This window comes from Hemitrygon akajei, chromosome 12 (genome assembly GCF_048418815.1).
Source record: "Hemitrygon akajei chromosome 12, sHemAka1.3, whole genome shotgun sequence".
In the NCBI taxonomy this organism is placed as follows: Eukaryota; Metazoa; Chordata; class Chondrichthyes; order Myliobatiformes; family Dasyatidae; genus Hemitrygon; species Hemitrygon akajei.
In genome coordinates, this window is record NC_133135.1 from 31,216,598 (window position 1) to 31,242,340 (window position 25,743).

At 38.7% G+C, this 25,743-nt stretch overlaps 1 protein-coding gene across 13 annotated transcripts in view; it reads left to right on the plus strand.

Moving 5' to 3' along the window:
* The window catches only part of LOC140736843 (CMP-N-acetylneuraminate-beta-1,4-galactoside alpha-2,3-sialyltransferase-like), a 542,908-nt gene that overhangs the window by 283,657 nt on the left and 233,508 nt on the right, over positions 1-25,743 (plus strand). The window lies entirely within an intron of this gene.

Below are 25,743 nucleotides of genomic sequence, written 5' to 3' on the forward strand. Positions count from 1 at the left end.
AGTGCTTCTCCTTATAGATGCTGTCTGGACTGCTGTGTTCCACCAGCATTTTGTGCACACTAGAATTACTTTCATTTTAATTTGGCATCCAGCCAAGTGATTATTGTGAAAGGACCGTACTGAGTTTTAAGCAGTCTTCATTGCTGTGTTGAATATTCCAATGAAGTTGCAATAAGAACCATAATGGTCCTTGATGCTTTCTGGGTGCCAAACCATGTAGCTTATGTAATACAAGAGAGTTCAGATGCTTGAATCTGGTGCATCAAATAATCTGCTGGATTAACTCAGTTGGTCAGTCAACATCTGTGAGGGGAAAGGTATGTCACTGTTTAGGTCAAAACTCTGTATCACGCCTGATGAAGGTTTTGATCCAAACCATTGGCAGTTTTTCCACTCAACAGATGCTGTTCAGTCTGCTAAATTCCTCATGCAGATTGTTTGTTGCTCCAAACAAATGATGATTCCTTATAATTTTGAAGCTTTCTTTATTGTCATTATAAAGCCTGACGTTATTTATAATTTCTTTCATTTAAGCTCTCACCTTTGAATTCCTGCATTCTTTTAAAAACTTTAAATCTTGAATAAACACATTCATAGTCTAACTTTTTGAAGAATATGAAGACATCCAAGTTGGCTTGTCCCATTAAGAGCCTAGAAACTACAAGTCAAAGTTGAGCAAAGACAGGTTAAACCTAAAGGAACTGCTTCTCGGTTATTTGTCTTCAGCCATGTCAAGTACATCACATTTGAATGTGTTGTTAGAACTGAATGCTTCCACATTATGCAGCAGGCCAACCCCATGTCATGTTAAATAACAATGCCTGCGCACTCCATTACAAGTGACATTTCCCTATTGGCTCTTGTTGAAATAAAAGAAAGACAAATTGTGTTGCACCTTTACCAGAGAGATCACTGATACTCTTTAAGGAGAAAGTAGCTAGTGGCATTGTCTTAGAACAGTTAAATGTAACGTACAGCGTCATATAATTATTCCCTCACATGGAGTAAACATATGGTGCTATATATTATGTTGAACATTAAACTCAGGTGATAAATTCCATATTAGATACCATGACCTTGCGGGGAAAGAACTTTCAGCAACATCACACCTTGTTAACCTGCCTTGTTGGAATCTAGGACCTTCGGTATCTGTCACCTCTCACCTTTTAGTATTTAAGTTTTACAGAACTGTATAAGTGGTGGTGTAGCATAAGAATATATTGAAAGATTGGGAAAATGGAATTCCAGATACTCCATTCTGTTGGCACAAATTCAGTAGAGTGCAGCCTCAATCTTTTTGTGTCCAGAGTTGATTAGGTTGAGGGATTGGCATGAATGGGACATGCTGTTCACACTTTGCTTGATATTGAAGTGGAACGTATGAGTGATCCCTCTGGAGGAAAGTCCAGCACAACTCTTACTTTCTTTTGTTCCAAGGAGAGCTATTGGGAATATCAGCTTACTTTTGGTATCCAGAAGATGAGATTTCAGTGGGATTTAGGCCAGTTCTCAGTTCACATGAGTAATCTCTTTTACGCAGTGCTGTAAACTGAGGATCTGTCTTCCCTTCCTTTGTTCATGCATTAATTTTGGTCGGGTTGAAGGGTGGAAGTATATACACATGCTGCAATTCTGTTGAAGCGCACTAGATATATTGATATAACAAATTAGTTATTGTGTCAGAGAAATCACTGGACTTGAAATTGTTGAATTCAACATTAACTTAAGGCAGAACTGACTTGCGGCCTTGTCTTGCAAGAGTGATCTATATTGTGTTGTATATTAATTTCATGTGATAAATGGTGAATTATACTTTTATTATGTGAGCTTAAAAATACAAACTTGATACTAATGGAGCATGACAGGATAGATGTTGAGAAGGTTTCACTGGTGTGGGAGGCCTGAATAATAAGGGACTGGTCATGTAAAATGGATGTGTGTAAAAAGAACTTCTCACAGAGGGTGGTGAATCTCTAGAATTCTCTACCCCAAAGGTTTTGGAAGCTGAATTATTAGGAGTATTAAAGTGGAGGTAAATAAACTTCTGAACGATTAGGGAATAGAGGGCTACAGGGAACTGCCGCAGAAGAAGAGTTGGGGGGAAATCAGCCATGATTATATTGATGGCAAGGAAAGAAGGAGGGACCAGGTGATGTACTCCTGCTATTTATTTGTGTGTTTGCTTAATTATTGCGAGAGGGAAGAGCAGGACATTTTTGTGCACTTGTAGATAATAGTATGTGCACAAGGTTTTAAATTGTCTGTTGCTTGTCAATCTATCTACTTCTGTTTCTGTTATTGAAAGGAAAATAATGAATAAGTTTATCTAATATTTGTTTAAGTTGACATACAGCTACTTGTCACATTAACAGTAATTTTGTTTTGTTTACCATATAGCAGATTGTGTAGTTGTACCAACCACTTGTTAATTAAAATCACTTGTTAATTTATAGTTTGGAGCATATTCATTGAAAAGCAACACGCTCTTTTATCCCACTTGTGATATAAAATCACTTGAAGATATGAAGTGTTCAGATCTTTCTCTTGTCTGTCTCACTCTCTTGTGTTTACTATATGCTATTGTGCTTTTACTCTGCAGTACATTTATGGATTGTTGCTGTCATCTGTAGGAATGAAAATGACCAGAGTCACATTTATTCTCCACGGCAAATTTTATGCTTGGCAACATATTCAAATGTTTCATCATGAAGTCACACAGCTAAGTGTTGTGGGAGCATGTGATTTGGATCTGAGACATGTAGCTATAAAATTTAATACTTCATGCTTTTCCATGTCTGAAAATAAGTTGTGCCAGTTTGTACACATGGTACATTAACAAATTTATCCGATATTAGAACACATTGTATTAACACTTCTTAGAACATTGTAAATATTTAAAATATACCACTCTTTAAATCTTTAAAATGTCCCTAGTGTATCCAGGAAACAGCCAAATCACAGATGAGATGAGGGATATTCTTTTTGCTCTGTCTCATTATTGAGAAAAGTTAATAATATTAATCAGTTGTAATGTTATGCAAAACACAAATAAAATTTCACTTTTATTGGTTAAAACTGAGCTAAATACTTTCACTGTCATAACTTTCCATAACTAAAGAAATTATAGCTCCTGTCCAGAGATGATTCTTGTAGTAAACCTGTGCGATGTAGAAAATTTCAATTTCAACTTCCTCTTCTTTCTTCGACTGTCCATTGATTTTTGATGATGACTGAGGCCTGGGCAGGGTTGTATGGAAGACCTGCAGTTGCCCATGTTGCATGTCTCCCCTCTCCACGCCACCGATGTTGTCCAAGGGAAGGGCATTAGGACCCATACAGCTTGGCATCGGTGTCGTCGCAGAGTAATGTGTGGTTAAGTGTCTTGCTCAAGGGCACAACACGCTGCCTCAGCTAAGGCTCGAACTGGCGACCTTCAGATCACTAGACCGACGCCTTATCCACTTGGCCACGTGCCACACGTGGGAAGAAATAAGCAATTAATGTAGGCATTTAATTAGGACATCTCTGATGCTCTTTGACAGATTTACTTCCATGTCATTATCATGGGTAGATTACAGCCCAAAATGTGACAAAGTGCACATTTATATTCTGTTTCTAAGATACCGTTCTTAGCTTGGAGATGCTTTTTCAAGATGGTACGTTTGATTTTATCTTCCTTTTTACAATTGGAATCTTAGAACATTAAAGTGCAGAAATAGGCCCTTGGGCCTACCTAGTTCTTGCCGAACTATTAATTTGCCTAGTCCCATCAAACTGCACCAGGACCAAAGCCCTCCATGTGCCTATCCACATTTTCCTTAAATGTTGAAATTGAACCCTTGTCCACCACTTCTACTGGCAGCCTGTGCTACACTCTCATGACCTTCTGGATGAAGAAGTTCCCCCTCATGTTCCCCTTAAACATTTCACTTTTCACTCTTAAACCCATTACCTCAATTTCTAGTTTCACCCAACGTCTGTGGAAAAAGTTTGCTTGCATTTGCCCTATAATACCCCTTATAATTTTGCATACCACTATCAAATCTCCCTTCATTCTCCTACGCTCCAGGGAATAAAGACGTAACCTATTCAACCTTTCTTTACTGCTCTTTTTACCGCTTTTAAGGAATTATAGATCTATATTCCTGGATACTTCTGTACTAATGCACTCCTCATTGTTCTGCCACTCACTATGTAAGTCCTACTCTGGTTTGTCCTCCTGAAGTACAACACCTCACACTTGGTCTGCATTAAATTCCATCTGCCATTTTTCAGCACATTTTGTCCAGCTGATCCAGGTCCCACTGCGTGTTTTGATGTCTTGCTGTCTAGTACATGCTCAATCTTGGTTTCATCCGCAAATTTGCTGATCCAGTTCACTATGATCCAGATTGTTGTTATAGATAAAAAACAGCAATGGAGCCAGCACCAGCCCTGCAGCAAACCACTAGTCATGGGCCCCCAGTTAGGGAGGCAACCATCTGCCACTACTTTCTGGCTTCTCGCACAAAGCCAATATCTAATCCAATTTACTACCTCATCCTGAATGCCAAGTTACTGAACCTTCTTGACCAACCTCCCATGTGGGACTTCATCAAAGGCCGTGCTAAAGGCCATTGCGACAACATCCACTACCTTGCCTTCATCAACTTTCCTGGTAAATTATTTGAAAAGCTCTGTAAGATTGGTTAGATATGACCTACCATGTACAAAGCCATGATTGTGGTTTTTACGTTTTGGGGCAATAAGTGTACTGCTAAAGTACAATATAGTATTTGCAAATGAGGCACCATTCAACTGGATGACTTCCTCAAAGTAGTTTCACCAACTGATGGGCCTTAGAATAAAAAGTGTACTGCTAGAAGAACTCAGCATCTGTGGAGACAAAGGGATGGTAAATGTTTTTTGCTGAGACCCTGCATCAGTTTATTTTTCACTACAGATTCCAGCATTTGCAGCGAGAGAACATTCTTGTGATTAAAAGTGGAGAATGGCATTAGTTTGATTGTTAATTCATGCATATATGCAGAAAGAATGCAATGAGAAGTTGGCACTATTTAATAAATACTGACTTATCAGTGTTTACTGAGATCAGGTTACAAAAAGATAGCCACTCATGACCTTAGCAGATACTGTGTAATGTACAGAGCAATTGACTGTTTTCATTATGATTGCAAGAAAGCAGAATAGCACTTATTTTCCTCATGCTATTAAATTGTATTTATGTGCCTTATTTTGGTAAAGTACATGTCTTTCTTTGCTCTGATACCTACTAAATTATTTGCCTGTTGCCCAGTGCTTGTATAATTTTGATGCCTGCAGCTGTGGTGCCTTAAAAGTATTATGGCGTTTCTTAAGTGCTTTGATGCCATTAATAAAATCTGTAAATTGTGTGTTTTGAATGCTTGTTTTTCACAGGTATCAAATGAGTAGCTTGGTTGAAAGGACCATCTGGTTAAGTTGTGTAGTAACTCACAGACCTTGGGCAGACTTACACAATAAAAATAATACAGTACATGTGTGGTGCCTGGTAACCTTTATATTCAGAGTTATTGAGCAGTTACAGCAGTCACTTCTCAGCTCAAATTTCATTTTTGTTTCTAAAAACTGGCAAAAGTTATGTAATTGGTTATATTCATCTCAGTGTCAACTGACTGCAGATATGAATCCTCTGAGTATTGAATACCATGCGATTTATATTCATTGGCCCTGATTGGGTTTTCAGTAACATCTGTCCAGGTCATCCCATGCCCAGCAATATACTTTTATCTTAATTACATTAAGCCTGTGAATTTACCATTAGTATTACCATAAAAAACCTATTCATCTCAATTATACAAGCTTGTCACTGCCGCAGAACTTAAACTATGCCAAGTATAAAAACGAGCAATTACTTTGTTCCGACAAGTCTACTTATCCCTTGATGTATCAACTTGGATGTATGTTTTTGTTTTAAAGTTTTATTTTGAGTGGCATTTCACCGCTTTCTCCAGATTTACACCTTAAAATATTTTAGAAATTTTCTTGGTTGGAAACTTTTAACATTACCCATGTACAGTTTCTGATGAAAGCTATTCCTCCAACAATTGTCTGTTCAGCTATATTGCGTTGCACAAAACTACGGTTTATATGCTCCTTTTAGTTATCTTTTATAACAGGACAGAGCCAGTGGATGATCAAATGGTTACAGGAAAACCCTTTTAACATCATGTAGAACCAAATAAAGCATGGGAAAATGGCATATAACTGGATTTTCTCTTAAAAAATTCTGTTATAAGGTGACTTTAATATTAGTCATAAGTCACATACAGGTGTTCCCCCCCCCCCCCCCAGTTTACAAAGGTAGAGCGTTTCTATGAAACCTTTCTTAAGCCAAAATGGCGTAAAAGTGAAGAACCATTAATTTATATGGGAAAAATTTTCGTAAAAGTGAAAATCCTCTTTGTAATGCGAAAACAGTTACTAATGTTGGTCTTTTGTAAAAGTGAAGTGGCATAAAGCGAACATTCGTAATGCGGGGGACACCTGTAGTTGAAAGAAATGTTAGCCATTTGATGTGCAAACATGAGGAAATCTGCAGATGCTGGAAATTCAAGCAACACACACAAAATGCTGGTGGAACGCAGCAGGTCAGGCAGCATGTATAAGGAGAAACACTGTCTATCAGGACTGTCTGTCCTGACGAAGGGTCTCAGCCCGAAATGTCGACAGTGCTTCTCCTTATAGATGCTGCCTGGCCTGTTGTGTTCCACCAGCATTTTGTGTGTGTTGCCATTTGATGTGTATTGGTTTCTTGAACCCTGTTATTCTTATTAATTTAATTACACATCACTAATTTTGTTTGGGAAGAGCCTAAATTTATGAGTGCATTATTCAGTAAGCTGGCATGGAGTATCGTATTGTGTCAGTGTTAGCTGTTAGAAATTCCTTGATATTATGGTCCTAACAGGTAAGTGCATGATCTAGATACTCCCGTGTGCTTGTTGATGTCTATCTTGTATGCCGGGTTTGGTTTTCACTTGTGTATATCCAGCTCTGAGAGTTAATAATTTAGGTAAAGGGAGCTCTTATTTGTTTACGTAATGGGCAATGTGGTAAAGGAGAAATTAAGTAATTCACTGATGAGGCATTTTCAATTATATTCTCTAATGTTAATGCAGGAAAGATGGAAAATAGCTGTTATTGCCAAAAGACTAAAACAAAGTTCTTTGCAGAATACCTGGGCCTAGTCAAGTAGAGAAAATGGATTTCTGAAAGGGAAATTGATGCAGACAACAGGAAGAGGTGGAAGGAAAATGTGATAAGATGCAGACCAAAAGAGGCAGAATGACACAAGCAGTATTGGTGACACCCAGGAGTATGTTAAAGCTTGTTGCAAGGTGAGAGGGGGAGGAAAAAACAACAGTGCTGGAACTGTGAGCTCCGGACTATTGTGTGTGCAGGAGATCTGATACAAAATGGTGCTGAAAGTGTCCAGTAGGCCAGGCAGTGTCAGTGGAGAGAGAAAACGTGAGTTAATATTTCATACTGCTGACCCTTCATTCGGGCTGGCTCATTCAAATAAAAACGGGAAAGGTTCGTTATCGGAAAACATTGAATTTCAGTGCAAGAATAAATTGGTCATTTTCAGGTTAAGACAGTTACATTGCAGCGACAGGCACTAAAGACCTATCGATGAAGGGGCTAAGTGTAAAACAGTCAGGTTTTCTGATGAATGAAAGCTAGCTGGTCGTATGAGTTGTGAGAAGGATAAAAAGAAGCTTAAAGTGGATTTAGAGAGTTTAGGACAATGCAAGTAGAATATGTGAGAAAAATATGAAGATTCTTTGGTAGAAAGGATAGAAAAGTAATGTTGTTCTTAAAAAGTGTTGACGTTCACAGGGACCTTGTGAATGAAATACGTACCAGAAACTTACATGAAGGTACATAGTTCAGAAGTCTTAGAGATTTTGAATGAAAATTTTAAGATACACTCAGACCCCACTTAGCACTGAGGATATGTTCCTCAGAGGTGGGGTAATGCTCTGTAAATCAGTGCTATGCAGGGACATTATAACATGGCGTAAATGGACATGTGTGCCTGATTTTTAAAAAAAATATATGGTATGTTATTTTATGTATACACCAATTCGTGGAGTAACAAACATGGCAACTAGGCTTCATCTGTACATCATTGGAGCAGCAATACATCACAGCAGTGGAGGGAAGTGGGTGGTGGTTACATCTTAGACGAGGGACCAATCTGTGGGTTCTCCTCTAACTTTGGCTTCCTCAAGTAGGCATCGAGATTTGAAGTCCTTTTCTTAAGTTTCATCTCATGAAGCAGTTTTCGGTAGCAGGAAATCATGTCAAGAACACCTCTCTTTGCCTTGTTTCTTTGCACCCAGTCAAGGTCATTATCAATGAACTGGTCCATGATTTGTGTGATTGTGTTGATGCTAGTGCTGAGGAATTTTGTGGTGAGGTTTCTTGCTCGTGTTTCCTCTTCTCCACCCCTGGCCTCAGATTCACCCAGGATGTGTTGCTTTGCCAGTTCTCGAAGCTCTTCGTTATTAGGGCTCTCACTACCCTCACTGGAAGTTGCAGCCCATTTTCCAAATGTTATGGGTGAAAAAAGTGGCAAGGACGCAAGAACGTTTACACCCGTGGGGGAGGCAGAGCGTGAACTAATACGTGATTAGCTGTGAGTGGCTTGACGTGTATGTAAAGCACTCCCATTGACTGATTGAAGTTTACTGTAATGGCGGCTGCTCTTGAGAAGTTCTAAATGTTGTTTCAAATGTATTTTTGTTATTTAAAAAAATTTCAATGAAGAATTGAATAAGAGCGTTATAATGAATCAACGCTATGCAGTGTACATCTGAGTGTATATTACTGCAATTAATGCAGACTGCAATGAGACTGCACCTGTAAGGTTATGTTCAGATCAGTTCTCCCAACCAATGGAATATCATAATGGTGGTAGGAGTGCAAGAAACATATAACAAATTGATTCACAGGTTGGGAATTTTCCTGTGAGGAGAGACTAGAATTTAGAATAATGTAGGGTGATCTCCATTGAAACATACACAAAATTTGTATGGGTCACAGATGGTTAGTGATATGATTAATTGACTAGTTCTCTGGTTCCTTACTGGTAAGTTAGGATTGGAAAAGTGTCTGAAAGTCTCCACTGGGGTACAGTCTGAAAAACCTTGCTTTTGAATCTCACATGAGTTTTGTTATGTCGTTGAGATCCTAATGTGCCTGTGAAGGCATAGCTTGGCATGCCTCAGTTGTAAATGATCAGTGGAAAACATTGACAGAGTAATATAAACTTGTAAAGTTAGATATGATCTTTCTATAATGTGAAGAATGAGCTTACAATCGTGTCTTGCTTTAGAACATGGCCATATTTACCTGAACATGAAGCGTAAACAAACCCGAGGTCTTATCGAGGTGGTGAAGGAGTTACGAGGCAAAGAGTTAATATGTAAGAGTGTCCTTGTACCAGTAACACTTCTGATATTTCTCGACACCCTTTATTATTGTGTCACCATCTCTCTTCAATCATCTGTATTCCCAACATTACAAAATATTTTAAGCTATTTCAATTGTGTTGGGAGTCACTAGTATATATTATTTTTCATATCTCCCTGAGGTATTAACTGTAATCTCATTCAGTCTATGTTTTAGAATAGCTGTTTTCTAGGCTGTTAGTGTGGAAAATCCTCTATAAATATTGCTACATTTCGAGGGACCTGTTCTTTCTTTTGAATGGAGAGCTATTCAGAGAATTTCAAAATTGATGGTTAAAGCGCTTTAAGTGCTCAGTTTATTTTGGGCAGAAACAGCTGTGCTTACTCTCTGCTTCGCACCTCATTTAAGTTTCTCTTTTCATTAAATCCACCACCGTATCCAGTCCTTTCTTCTAGTTTGGCATATTTTGGAGTGTTGACACGTTGCACTCTGATCTTCTTGCACAATTCGCATTCCCACAGGTTTTTACACGGCTACTTGTTCTCTCTGAAAAGGCTTCAGCATATTCTTCTGCAAGACTTCAGTTTCTTTTCCTTCCACCTTCATTAGCTTTGCTGTGATGCAGAAAGAATAATAGTGTAAGTGGAGATGCTTGATATATAATGCTTGAAGAAAGTATTTTTATCCTATTTCTTTCTTGTACTCTATGTTGTCTGTTTGCCTCCCTCTATCTCTCTCACTGCCTCTTCTTTTCTAGTCTCTATTTTGCCACCTGCATTTCCCCAATTTTCGGTCTCTGTAAAGGAAGTAAAAAAAGATAACAGAAGAACTTTATATGTATGATGTTGATTTGATATATCTAGGTAGATATATGGATTACCCCTATAACTGTATGTGGTAATAGATTTAGATGACGCCAAGCCGATGTTTTGTCAGAACGTGGTCAGGAGTTGCATATAACTTGTATCTTGTATCTGTTTAGAGATACAGCATAGAAGCACTGGCCCACAACCTCGATTTAACCCTAACCTAATCACAGGACAATTTACAATAACCACTGTAAGACACTGTAGCCCTGTACTCAGCCTCATCTCCCTTGCTGATGCATCCAACTATGGCAAAGTCATCAGAAAACTTCTGAAGATGGCAAGACTCTGTGCAGTAGTTGAAGTCCGAGGTGCTAATTACATAGCACTTACATTGTATTAGGTATTATAAGTAATCTAGAGATGATTTAAAGTATATGGGAGGATCTGCGTAGGTTACCGTGGATTGGGAATCGAAAAAAAACCGGAAGTTCTCTAAGTTGGAACAGGTACATCCGGTATTATTTAGTGTCAGTTAGTCAAACATTTGTCTTAGTATGTAGTATATATTTTACCTTTCTATGCTTATAAAACACTTAAGAAACGTATGTATTTCAATAATTAAACCACTGCATTGCTTAGTAATAATTGTAGCTTTCATCGGGACAGGGCCTTCACATGCTTCATTATTCTCACTTTATCCTTTAAAATTGTTCCGATGGTTGACTGACTGTAGCCTAATGCTTTTCCAATGACCGATGGTGTTTCACCTCTTTCTGATTGCTTTATTATTTCCACTTTATTTTCAGTCATGATCGTTTTCCAGAACAGAAACACTGCGGGCAGCGGGTCCCGAGCTCCGCCGGGTCCTAGAATCCACCGCACTGAGACAGGTTAAATAAGGTCCAGAGCTCCATCGGGTCCTAAAGTCTACCGACTTGAGCACCCATGTTTCTTGGTATCTGCGGGGGATCCTGGAACCAATACTGTATACTTGTTCTCATAACAACTAGACCACATTCTGTGGAGAATTTAAAGGCATTTAATGTGAAATTAAATCAACTCTATGAAATTTACAGGGAAATTTGTGACAACTTGCTGTTGATCAGGTATCTCCTGACAAAAAAAAATGTTGACTGATTTTTGCATACCTAACAGCATTATTATGTTTTTGTGAAATCCGGCCCAGTGTTTCTTAATGCTAGATTTACATTGTGTAGTGCTCTATAGTTATTTCCAATCTAAACAAAATACTGTACTAATTGGAAACATCTCAGAAATGTCAAGTAGTACATCTCATTGACAGTGAACACTTAACTACTTCATTGTTTTCACTTAACAGCATCTATTGGCTCTGGAATTATATTAATGTGTGCTTTAAAAACGTGGGATTCTTAGAAGATTTCTCATGAAAATTTCATGCTGTTTCTCTTTCCACGGATGCTGCCTGACTTGCTGAGTGTTTTCAGCATTTTCTGTTTCAGATTTTTTGCACCTGTAGTTTGTGTATTTTCACAAATTTCTTTGGACTGTAATACCAAGCTTGGAAGGTATATATTAGATTTGAAGATGAGATATTGATTTCAATCTTCCGGAAGGTAACTAAAACTAATTTCACATTCCAGAGACTATACAGGTTCATTACTTTTGCAAGATTTCTTTTTTTTAATTGACATATAGTGTGGAGTCAGCCCTTCCTGCCCTACAAGTCACGCTGCCCAGCCATCCCCCAATGTAATCCTAGCCTAATCACAGGACAATTTACAATGAACTTACCAACCAGTACATCTTTGGACTGTGGGAGGAAACCAGAGCGCCCTGAGGAAACCCACGCGGTCACAGGGAGAATGTACAAGCACCTTACAAGCAGCGTCGGGAATTGAACCTGTTTTGCTGGTACTGCAGAGAAATGTTTTAATCACAGTGCTACCATCACTTTTTCTGAGATTATTTAACATAAGGTGTCCACTTAAGACTTCGCATCAAGGAAGTTATACCACAGCAGTTTATAACAAATATTAAGGAAAAGTAACTCAAATAATGTTTCCAACTTGGTGGAAAATGTAATTATAGACTTTTACTTTGAATGCTAGTCATTGAATTTCACTGGGCACCTCTGACCAGCAAATGTCTTGCCTAAAAATGATAAAACTGCATACACATAACATGTAGGTACAGGTGTTCGTTTCCGGGCTGTGGTTGACCTTTCGTCATTCGGTCTGGGCAGCTCCAAGGTGACCTTAGAATCTGTGAGGCAAATAATGCAATTTTATATTTGTCTGTGAGCTGCAATTCCTGTTGTTGTGTTGAGGTGTTCCTTGACCTTCAGAAACAGTTGACATTTTGACAAGTGTTTCCAATCAGATTTTTATCACCCTGGCATCAGTCTTTTCCACATTGTCACTTTCATGAAGCAGAAAATTGTTTAACCTTGATATTTATTGAGCCACAAACTGTTTCTTGGGGGGGGGGGGGGTTAAATAAGCACTTGAAGCTGAGGAAGATGATTTAGGATGAGACAGGAAAGTGAGCTTTAATGTTACTTGCCCACATAAAAATGAAGCACAGATGCAACTGACCAAATTGCCTGCATCCATAGTTGTAATCTGTGGTTCTCCGCATGCTGTTTGTTACTGCGGCTTAAAAATCTTCATAGTTTTTCAATTATTTATATTGCCAACCAAAATTTACCAGTATCATTGGGTTCTCTTTGTACTTTCCTTTTGGGGAAGTAGTTGTATGCAACCCAATTATTTATCATCAAGATAACTGATGTTTACCATTGTCCTCAGACACAGCCATGCTCCTACTGGAAGCTACACATGCAGGCAGCCTTACCTCATATACCCCCCCTCCCATCCCCACCCACCACATTTTTCACTTCATCAAAACAGTGGCAATGGGAGGCTGTGGTTAACATCAAATGTATTAGGAACAAAAATTGAACAATTGATATAAATCCAATTTTGGTAGAATATAATGCAGTTATTAAATTTGAGATCATGCAATGTTTGTAGGCATTTGAATAAAAATTTCAGAATTATCCAAGCACTTGTACACTCAAAATTGCCATGCTGTCTGCTGGAAGACTATCAATGCAGTAATGCTTTCTTGTGGAATTTTGACAACTATAAAATGTATTCAATTCACAAGGTGCGATATGCTTTCATACTGTTTCATCTTTAGTTTTAGTCTGCATTGTGCCAAACATAACATAAAAAGAGATTGTGAACCTTAGTTCCCATGCTAAAGCAAGAGTTCTGGCTTCAGTCCTTCAGACATTTCTATTATCTTGCTTCTTCAGAAGTTTGAGGATTCCTCCTGTCTGCAATTCCAGACACAGTCCATTTTTCATACCCTTCTCCCCTTCCGTTAAGAAGCAGATCTAACTTCTCATGCATTCCATGGGAATGTAGAGAACACTTAAAGGTTCTTGTTTTTATTTTAACTAAAATAATCATTGCATAAATTATATAGCTGATTAAAATTTGAAACTTTAAATATATTTAAGACTTACCGGTTAGCAGGTTAATTGGTCATTGTAATTTGTCCTGTAATTAGAGTTGGGTTAAATAGGTGGGTTGCTGGGCAGTGTGGTTTGTTGGGACGGAAGGGTTCTGGTCTGAACTATATCTCTGAATAAATAAGTAGATTTCTCCTTAGCTTTTCTAATTCATTTTCAGTTTATTAATATTTTTTGTTCTATGGCTTATAGGATGAAATTCAAAACTTTCTTCAGGGTAAGGCTGTTGTAAGCAATGTTAACAATTATTGCCTAATAGTATTCGACCTTGAGAACCATTACCTTGAACTGCTGCCATCCTCTAGGTGAAGATCTTCCCCATAAGCACTGCCGGAGTGAGTTCCAGGATCCAGGATCAATAATACATTTCCATGACTTGCACGTTTACCAAGATACTGCCTGTATTGGAGGGCATGTGCTATGAGGAGTGGTTGGATATGCCAGGATTGTTTTCTCTGGGTGGTATAGGTTGAGGGGAGATTGATAGAAATTTGTAAGATTATGAGAGGCACAGATCGAGTGAAGGTTAAAGAGAAAGATTACACGTACATTGAAACATACTGTGAGTGAATTCAAAGGAAATGTGTGGGACAAGTTTATTTTTTTACACAGAGAGTGCTAAGTGGCTGGAATATGCTACCAGAGGTGGTAGTGGAGGCAAATACAGTAGAGGCATCTAAGAGGCAGGGAATTGTAGGATATGGACTTGTGCAGGCAGAAGTGACTAGTTTAGTTGGCTTTTAGTTACTAGTTTAATGAGTTTGGCACAACATCCTGGGCCAAATGGTCTTTTCCCATATTATACTGTTCTATTTTCAACTCTCTGGTAGTGGTGTTCTTATGCACTTGCTGCCTTGCTCATGGAAATCACAGACTAGGGTGGCATTGTCTGAAATTTTGGAAGGCAATTTGCTGCATTTTACAGAAGATAATGCATCTACTGTGCGCAAGTAATGGAGGAACTGAATATTTTTATGACATTTTTATTGTGAGAGTAAGCGTTCGGCATGGACTAGAAGGGCTGAGATGGCCTGTTTCCGTGCTGTAATTGTTATATGGTTATAAATGGCATGCCAATCAAATGATCCACCTTGACCATTAGTTTTTTTAAAAAATTTGCTCTGAGAGCTGTATATAAAGGAAAGTATACCATAAATCTCATAACGTCTGCTTCATTAAGGGTGCAAAGACTTTGGGACATCGGATGGGTCACTTGTTGCAGGATACCTGTCTCAAGATTCAAGATTGCTTAATGTCATTTCTAGTACTCGTGTAATGGAGAACAAAATAATTGTTATTCCGGACCCAATGCAGCACATAATAAACTGACTAAGATAAAGAATGCGATAACTAAAACACCTCTGCTATGGGGAAAAGCATACTAATATTGATACCTATTATAATAACGTTGTACGCCTCCATTGGATCCCCCCTCTGCCATCTGTAATCCAAGGAAAATAATCTGTCTGTCTAGTCTCTCCTTATAACTGATATAATCAGTCCCAGGCATCAGTCATAGAAACATAGAAACCCTACAGCACAATACAGGCCCTTTGGCCCACAAAGCTGTGCTGAACATGTCCTTACCTTAAAACTACCTAGGCTTACCCTTAGCCATCTATTTTTCTAAGCTCCATGTACAGTACCTATCCAGGAGTGTCTTAAAAGACCCCATCGTATCCGCCTCCACCACTGCCACCGGCAGCCCATTCCACTCACTCACCACTCTCTGCATAAAAAACTTACCCCTGACATCTCCTCTGTACCTACTTCCAAGCACCTTAAAACTATGCCCTCTCATGCTAGCCATTTCAGCCCTGGGGAAAAGCCTCTGACTATCCACACAGTCAGTGCCTCTCAATTGGGTCACCTCACATCATCTGTCGCTCCAAGGAGAAAAGGCTGAGTTCGCTCCCCAATCCAGGCAACATCCTTGGAAATCTCTTCTGCACCCTTTCTATGGTTCCCATGTCCTTCTTGTAGTGAGGTGACCAGAACTGAGCACAGTACTCCATAGAGTTGTACAGCATAGAAATAGGCCCCTTAACCCACCACATTGATGCTGATCGTCATGTGTATCTGTACTAATCCCACCTGCTTTCATTATCCCAAATCTCTCAAAGCCTTGCTCATTTCAGTACCTGTCCAGTGCCTTTTATACTTTGTTACTGTTCCTGCCTGAACCAGCTCATTTCAGATACTACTCTTTGGGTTGAAAAACTAGTCCCTCAGATCGCTTTGAACTTTTAAAACCCATGTCCTCTAGTTTTTGAGAAACAAGATATAGTCATCTACCCTATCTTTGTCTCAAAATTACATACGTCGGCCATGTCACTATCAGCCTCCTTTGGCCCAGACAGAGCAGACCCAGTCTATTCTGTCTCTCTTCATAATCCAAGCCCTCTAATTCAGCACCACTTTCTGCTTGTGCTGATCAGAATTCTGTGAAGTACTCTTAAACGCCAATTCCATCCCCACCCATTGTTTCAGAGGGTAGAAGTTTAACATTCCTTTATAAGTATGACTTAATTGTTCATATGACTTAATGATTCCCAAGAAGGAATTTGCCTGACAAGGATCTCACTGCATTGACTTTATACATTCTAACATGTCAATCAATAGTCAGAATTTAGTATCTTTTTTCTTTATTTATTTTGTTTATGTTGCTGATATCTAGCCCTGTGTATTCAGTGGTATCAGATTTCATATGGAAGTTTTATGTGAAAAAGATTGAGAAAGGTGCAAGCAACCTCATTGAATTGCAGTAAATTATAGATCAAAAAACCAACTAGTACCTCAGATGTGTGGATACAAATGCTGAAGAATTGATACTAATGTACTTGGCTGTAAAGCCATCTCAAGTGTCTGTCCCTAGGCAGTGGAAAAGATAGTAGTTCTGACCCACTTTCTATTCAATATCAGAAAAATTGCCAATCTGTTTTCTCACTTGACATATTCTCCAATTTCGTCGCTACTAAGTTGGACAATGAGTATGCAGCCTCTGAAGTAGTGTGGTTGACAGACTATTTCTGCAATTTGTTATGTGTTAATTGACCAAATCTCCAAGGTACATGGAAATTTTTGTTGTTTGAAAGTACATATTATGAGATTGTAACTTAAACTGCAGCAATCAGAATAGATTGACCAATGAGCTAATGTTTCCAGTGAAGACATATGACCGAAACACTTTAAATAATCTGATACTTAGGAGTTCTTTGTTTTTGTACCTAATCCCTAAACTAATCTTAAAAAAAAATGAGGTGAAGAGAAGGAACTGCATCTTTTAACAGAAAAACGTGTTCTGAACATTCTAAGCAGATAGGGAGCCTGTTGGAGATGTAGACTTGTTGTAGAGTTGCACAGCACAGAAATGGTCCTCAGCCACAAGGCCGTGTAAGTCTTTTTGCCCATTTGCCTGCATTAGGACCTTAACCTTCGCTGCCTTCCCTATCTAAATTTCTAAAAGGCTTTTCAACCCACAGGCACCCTCGTCATTACAGGAAGGGCTGTTTTCCAGGAAAGCATCTATCGCAATTTGTCATCTGCACGTTTATCAAAAAATGTGAAATGAGAAAAAGGAAAGTGTCAAAGAGCGAGTTAGTTCCTGGCAATGTGTTACCCTGGTACATCTATGGATCAATATTTACAAACGGAGTAGAGAAGCATTTATGTGAGTTCAATGTGTTGGCTGAAAGGATTGAAAGGATAGAAAGGAGGTGATAAAAGAATTGAATGTATATATTCATGCAACCTACACACTGTATTTTTCAAAGGGTGAAAACTTCATTTTTGAACGTCTAGAACGTTCTTTTTTTTATCTGAAGAACACAAGGAAGATGTTTTTCCAGAACTTGTCCCCAGATTAAGTCAACTTTTTAAAATAATTTCTACTTCTGTCACAGTATTCCCACAAAGAGCTGAATCCAGTGAGGGAAGAAAATATGAGCTCCTGATAATGAAGTTTATCTTTGTGTGTCACTTGAAATGTTGATCTCAGTAGTATAGTCAGTCAGCTCTGGGTCAAATTCGCCTTTCGGTAACTCCACAGCATGTGTGGTTAGTTTTACTTTTCAAATGAATTATGAGGAATTTGAACAAAGAGAACTGCATTACTGATCTTTGAGAAGGTTATCCAGTCACCCTCTTCTACCCTGCCATGGTTGCCAGTTATAAGATTCAAAACTTAAATTGCTTTAACCATTTCTGTGGGACTGAGAAATATTCTTATTACCCAAAGCAAAAACATATACTAATAAATCATAATGTCATAGAAAGAAACTTCAAGTGGTATTTTAGAATTTAGATAACAATATTGTTCACTCCCATGGTATAAACTACATTTATGGAGACACATAGTGTCTGCAGAATTTGGAGAGGTCTATCTTTGTTGCTTCTGTTATTTTGGTTCATTGAATGTGGCTTCTACTGACCACCTTCCATGTTGAATGTTGCAAATTAAAGTATTGGCTGCTTACTAGACGTAAAAACTGACCACAGATGAACCCGCTCTGACATTAAGAGCCTGATAAGTTCTGCTCTACCTCTGTAAACGAAGCAGGAAGAAAAGAGTGAACTTTTTTTGTACAATACTTAGGAATTTCAAACTGTCCACAGCATTCTTGAATATAATGTTAAGAAGCAATCTTTTTTGCTGGCAAACAGTGAAGATATGCCTTGTTCAGAAAAGCCATGTGGTGGTATTGACTCAGATAAATTACAGTCACAATAATTAGTCATAGAGTACAGTCACAGAAACAGGCCTTATGGTCCATCTAGTCTATGCTGAACCATTAATCTGTCTTGTCCCATTGACCTGCACCTGTTCCATAGCCCTCAATACCAGTCCATCCGTGCAGCCATCCAAAATATTGAAATTGAACCCACATCCACCATTTCCGTGGTAGTTCGTTCTTCACTCACACCACCTTCTGAGTGAAGAAGTTCCCCCTCACGTTCCCCATAAACATTTCACCTTTCACCCTTAACCATGACCTCTAGTTGTAGTCTCGCCCAACCTCAGTGGAAAAGCCTCCTTGCATTTGCCCTGTCTATAAACCACATAATTTTGTATTCCTCTATCAAATCTCCTCTCAATCTTCTACATTCTAGGGAATAAAATCCTAACCTATTCAATCTTTCCCCGGTCTTTAACACCTTCTGGGAGGGGGGTACTGGGAATACTTTTTATAGGCACTGTATCTGGTCCCTTAGAACACCTTCCAATAACTTTCCCACTGCTGATGTCAGGCTCACTGGCCTAAAATTTGCTGGTATATTCTTGGAGCCTTCCTTAAACAATGGAACAACATTAACTATCCTCCAATCCTTCGGCACCTCACCCATCACTAAGGAAGTTTTAAATATTTCTGTTAGGGCCCCTACAATTTCTGTACTTGTCTCACACAGAGTCCGATGAAATCCCTGGGGAATTACCCCCTTAATTTGTCTCGACAATAAACACCTCCTCCATTGTAATCTGTATAGGGCCTATAACCTCACAGCTGCTTTGCCTCACTTCTATAGACTGTGTGTCCATCTCCTGAACAGATTCAGATCCATTAAAGATCACCTCCATCTCTCTCGGCTCCACGCATCGATTACCATTCTGATCTTCCAGAGGACCAATTTTGTCACCTGCTAACCTTTTAATATGTTTGTAGAAGCCCTTAGGATTCTTTTACACCTTGTAAAACAACATCATGCCTCTTTGAGCCCTCATGATTTCTTTCTTAAGTATTCTTTTGCATTTATTTACTCCTCAAGTACCTCATTTGTTCTTACCTGCCTATACCTGTTATATAAATTTCTTTTAACCAGGTCCTCAATATCTCTTGAAAACCAGGTCCCCTAAACCCATTATCCTTTCCTTTTATTCTGACAGCAACATACAAAGTCTGTACTCTCAAAATTTCACTTTTGAAGTCCTCCTACTTAGCAAGTACACCTTTGCCAGAAAACGACATGTCCCAATCCACACTTGCTGGATCTTTTCAGATACCATCAAAATTGGCCTTTCTCCAATTTAGAGCTTCAACCCAAGGACCAAACCTATTCTTTTCCATAATTACTTAGAAACTAATAGCAGTTTGATCACCAAATGCAAAGTATTTCCCTACACAAGCCTCTGTCACCTGCCCTTCTTCATTCCCTAATAGGATCTAGTACCACACTTTCTCATGTTGGGACTTCTACTATATGCATTGATTTTTCCAAAATACATTTGACAAATTCTTTCCATCCATCTCTTTTATGTTCTGGTAATCCCAGTCAATATGCAGAGAGTTAAAATCACCTACTATAACAACCTTATGTTTCTTGCAACAGTAAGCAATCTCTCTATAAATGTGCATGTAGACTGCAGACTGTTGGGGTGGTCTATAATATAATCCTATTAATATGGTCATACTTTCTTATTCCCAATTTCTACCCATAAAGCCTCACTAGATAAGCTCACCATTCTGTCCTGACTGAGCACTTTCGTACCATTTACCCTGACTAGTAATGCCACCCTTCCCCCTTTAATCCTTTCCAGTCTGTCACATCTAAAACAGCAGAGCACCAGAACACTGAGCTGACAATCCTACATCTCCTGTAACCAAGTCTCACTAATGGTTTGGGTTGCCGATCCATGCCCTAAGCTCATTCGCCTTTCCTAGAATACTCCTCACATTGAAGTATGTACGGCTCAGAACATTAGTTCCCCCGTGCTCGACCTTTTGATTCGTGACTTTGTCAGTAGGCTTACAACATCTTTCTCTACAACCACTCCACTATCTGTTCTGGAGTTCTGTTTCCCACCCACTGCAACTTCTGTCTTTTTAACGATTGCTTTTTGCATCCCTCTGTAGCATAGATAGAGCCTTGATTTTAAAATCTGATTTTAAAGGTGGTACTTCATCAATGTTCATTGAAGCGGCATTCTAGACTGAGACTTCTGTCTCAGTTGAGTAACCTCGTGTGGCTTTAGTTAATTCCTTGTTTTAAATACTCTTCATGTCTCTCTTTGTCTTTATAATCTGATTAGAAGTAATTGCTTGAAATGGCATCAAAACTAAAATTGCTATTTGAGAAATATAGTGCAATCAGTGTGTGATGCAAGTTTGTGGTTGGTTTACTGATTGAATCTCTGCTTTATTGCTCTGTGATTTCTAATGGATTACTTTTGTTTCAAGTGATTACTTGACATTCACCTTCACCTCTATTATTTCTGATTTCAGAATGAAATAATGTTAACAGCACTTCTTTTGCAGTTATTTGGAGGTTCTTAGACTTGTTGGAAAAGATTTATTACATTGTACTTGCGCTGTACTGTAGGAATTACAGGATTTTGTCAGAGCAGGTCCTTCAGAGAAGAATTCCAATGAGTTCTCACTCTGGGATTTGTCACTTTGTAACATGAGGCTAGTAGCACAAGACAAGAAAGTTAAATACTCTCCCCCAGAAGAAAATCCTTTCATTTTTTTTCAAGTAGAGATCATTAGTTAAGAAGTGTAGTTCTGTAATGATGGGAGTCCACTCGTTCAGATAAGGGAATTTTATAGTTATAATTTTCATTGTGATAATATGGAATATTTGGATGGAATCTCCAAGTATTTGAGTTAGCTTATAACATGACTAAGAGAATGCTTAATCAGTATGCTGCCTCTGCGGACTTCAGTGTTTGAAAAAAAACTTTATTAGTGTCATTTTATACCAATGATTGCTTAAGAATGAATTCCAATTTTGTTTAGTTTGGTAAGTGGAAAGACAGGAACAACGTAAAATGGCAGGAGAAGGAAAGTTTTATGAGAGAGTTGGGAAAAATAAATCAGGCACAAGTGCATGAGTGGAGAGTTATCAGAGGTTGATTGGGTGAACACATTAAAAGTTGTGATGGTGAATAGGCAATAGTTAGCATTTAAAGAACTTGAGCAGAAGTTGGGGAAAAAATCCTATTATGGCACACAATCCCAACTGAAAGAGATTGTGTAGCATCAATGGAAAAAAGTACAGTCGACGTTTCGGACAGTCCTGCTGACAGGTCTCAGCCCGAAACATCAACCATACTTTTCTGCCCATAGATGCTGCCTAGCCTGCTGAGTTCCTCTAGCATTTTGTGCGTTGCTTGGATTTCCAGTATCTGCAGATTTTTTCTTGTTTGTGAAAGAGATCATCCATGGGTGATGAAAAATTAAGAGTAGAGTTAAATCCCAAGAGGAGGTGTGAGTGATGTATGTTTCACAAATGTGTATGTTACACTGATGGACGTTTGCTATTACATTGGATTTAGGCCTAAACAGCACTCTATTCCTCAGCACCCTTGAGTAATGGTGCTAAGTGTCTAAACTGCCATAAGGAGTTGTATCCACTCTTATCTCATCATGTGGATTTGTGGTTAAGTCTACTGAAAGTCTTAATCTTTACTTGTTCCATTTACTATGGGAAAGTTCTTGTCTGTAAGTCATTGCACCAGAAAATGTTAACAATTTTTCATCTTGACAAATCATAGATTAGGTCAGAGAATGTTTGTGCTTTCTCAGGGCCTGTTTATTATTTTAGGTATAATCAAAATTGTGCATTCTCCCAGCTGATATTAACTAGAAGTTCTTATCTGACCCTTTCACCCCAGTTTTGGAATGCCTGCAATCTTTTTTAGTGATCAAGTATTTTTTTCTGGAAATTGTTGGAAGTCAGCTGAATGAGCTATCCCATCTTAACCTGTGTTGCCATTACATTCATTTACACGAACTTGTATTTAAGTAGACTCAACCTTTCCACTGACGTTTTCAGACCCTGCTGTTCAACAATAGTAAATAAAAGTGAAACTGAATATGCATTGGATGCAATACCTCTGGTTTGAACTCTAGCCTTTCAATTAGGAAGCCAACATTTCATTTATTAACCTATGTTTGCACTTAGTTAATTATAATTTTCCAATATGTGAGATGTTTGTGAACTGCTAGAGAACACATCCTTTGGTAATTGCTATATGTGACTTCGAGAAAGAGATGTTTGTCTTCCTGAAATGCTTTGTTATGTGACAAACCATTCACTGAATTAAGTGTCAGTTACCTTTTAACTGCATTAAGAGTCTATGTTTGTGGTTGCTGGAAGAAAGCATGCAAAAGCAAATCAAGTTGACTCATTCTTAAATGTGCCCCATGCATTTTGTGATCCAGTGCCAAAGACTTTGCTGGAATAAAAACATTCCAAAAAGAAAAGTGAACTTTTTAAATGTTTGTGAAACAAGTGGCCATGTCATATATATTTAAACCAGCATATTCTATTTAATCAAAGACTTTCTAGTTCTTGCCTCTTAACGAGTCTGGTTTTCCAATTTCCCAGCTGGCTCTTGGCAGACACCTGCACTCTGCATTACAAAGGTATTCCATTTCTATCTTTTGCTGTACCTCAACTGGTGCTAGTGATTCTTCTACTTTCCAAAGTTCAAAGGATCCCAAAGGTCACTGAAGTCAAAGGGATAACAAAATGCAATCTTCAATCTTGCTCAGATCATTGCTGTAGTACTGTGTTTATATCACTAGAGGCCCCTGATCATCTATGGAAATCCAGATTTCTCAAAGGGATAATGTAGATCCCTGGTATTTGCATTATTCCATTTTACTTCAAGTTACTCCATAAATTGTATAGATTACAATGAATTTTGTAATTTTTCGACTAAGAGAGGAACTTACATAATTTTTGTTTGCTCTCCTCTCCCCATGTTCATTAACAACACTTAAGCAGAGTAAATTAAGCTGCATCTATATATTCACAGATGAATTATAATGGTTTATAACCCCATCGCACCTGAAACCAAGCTGTGATATATTTTCTTTGCCATTTTTGTTCTCAATTGAATGCCAAGGCATGGATATTGGAGATTATTTATTGTTTAATGTGGAATGTGGACATTGTTGGAAATGCCAGGATTTATTGCCCTTCCATAGGTGCCCGTGAAAAAAGAAAGCAGTTAGTTGTCAACTTGTTCATGACTTTGGAGTTGCATATAAACCAGATCAGTTAAGCGATTAAACTCAAGAGATTCTGCAGATGCTGGAAGTTCAGAGCAATGCACATGGAATGCTGGAGAAATTCAGCCGGTCAGGCAGCATCTATGGAAATGAATAAACAGTCGACATTTCAGGTCGAGTCCCTTCTGCAGGCTCAAAAGGAAAGGGGAAGATGCTAGAATAAAAAGGTGGGGGAAGGGGGAGGAAGATGGCTATAAGGTGATAGGCGAAGCCTGGTGACTGGGAAAGGTCAAGGGCTGGAGAAGAAGCAATCTGATAGGACAGGGGAATGGACCGTGACAGAAAGGGAAGAAGGAAGGCCACTAGGGAGTGGTGAGGAAAAGAGGTAAGAGGCCAGAGTTCGGAATAGAAGAGGAGAAAAAGGGAGGGAAATTTTTTTTACTGAAAGGAGAAATTGATGTTTATCTCATCAAGTTGGAAGCTACCTACATGGGATATTTGTTGCTTCTCCACTCTGGAAGGTGTGTCATTGTGGCAAAAGAAGAGGCCATGGACTGACATTTTGGAAAGGGAATGGGAATAGGAATTAAAATGACTGGCCACTGGGAAAATCGCTTTTGACAAATGGAGTGGAAGTGCCCAACAAAGTGGTCCCCAACTTAGGTCAGATCTCACTTGTAGAGGAGGCCACATTGGGAGCACCAAATACAATAGACGACCCCAATAGATTTGCAGGTGAAGTGTTGCCTCACTTGGAAGGACAGTTTGAATGGAGGTGAGGGAGGATGTAAATGGACAAGTGTAGCGTTTCTGTCGCCTGCAGGGATAAATGCCAGGAGGGAGATTGGTGGGGAGGCACAAATGGGCAAGGGAATCGTAGAGGAAGGCAAAGGGGGGGGGTGCTAAATGTGTTTGGTGGTAGAATCCGGTAGAAGATGGCAGAAGTTGCGAAGAATGATGTGTTGAGTGCAAAGGCTTGTGGGCTGGTAGGTGAGGGCAAGAGGAACTCTATCCCTGTTAAGATAGCGGGAAGCTGTAGTGAGAACAGATATCCAGGAAATGGAGGTGTTGTGGGTGGGGGCAGCATCAATGGTGGAGGAAGGGGACATTAGTGAACTTTATTTTACAACTATCTATATTTCATGATTACTAATAGTAAGATTACATTTTATTCAACGTGAATTGAATTGAAAATCTATTTCACCATTGTGGTGGTACATTTTCCAACTTACAAAAGAAGTGTTTTGTGCCATTTGATATTTCAGTGCCTTTACAACAGTCTCTCATCACTTCATTACTATCTGATCCTCCTTGTGGAGATACAATTCCCTGTCTAGATTCGCTGTGAATGAAAAAGCTGTTGTAAATATTGCATATCCGTAATTATGTTGTTTCAGCTGTGTTTAACTGTGGTAGTGTTCTTGCCTCAAAATCAGTGAATTGAAGCCCTGCTCCAGAGGTTTTCATTGCATGTTCCCCAGAGTACTTCTTGTGATAGCTTTTTAAACTATGATGTAGATTTAAAAAAGAGATTTTGGACACTCTTTGAGGGAAAATGGGATTGTTCTTACAGCATTTAGCTGAAGCCAATGTTAATTAAACATGTGACCGAGTAAACAAATTACCTGATCAGTTATCACATTTCTGCAAGGGTTATATGGTAATTCTCCCTTCATGACAATATTGACCACTATTTAAATTTACTGTACTGAATGTCACAGCGTTTTGAAAAGTGCTAGGCTTATAGAAATACAGTATGATCCTTTTTGTTACAACATTCTTGCCAGATTACAGCTCTTAAACAACTGGCCAGATCTTTTAAAATACTCGGCAGACTCTTTGAAAATAACATGATTCTAACATGCTAACATGGGCACAGGAATGGCATAATATCCCATTACAACCCAGTTTGATGAGAAGGAAAATGCTACCTTAGATAGCAAATCATTTACTGTTCTAGACAGCAGTCTCTACAGAGATTGACAACATATTACTCAAAATT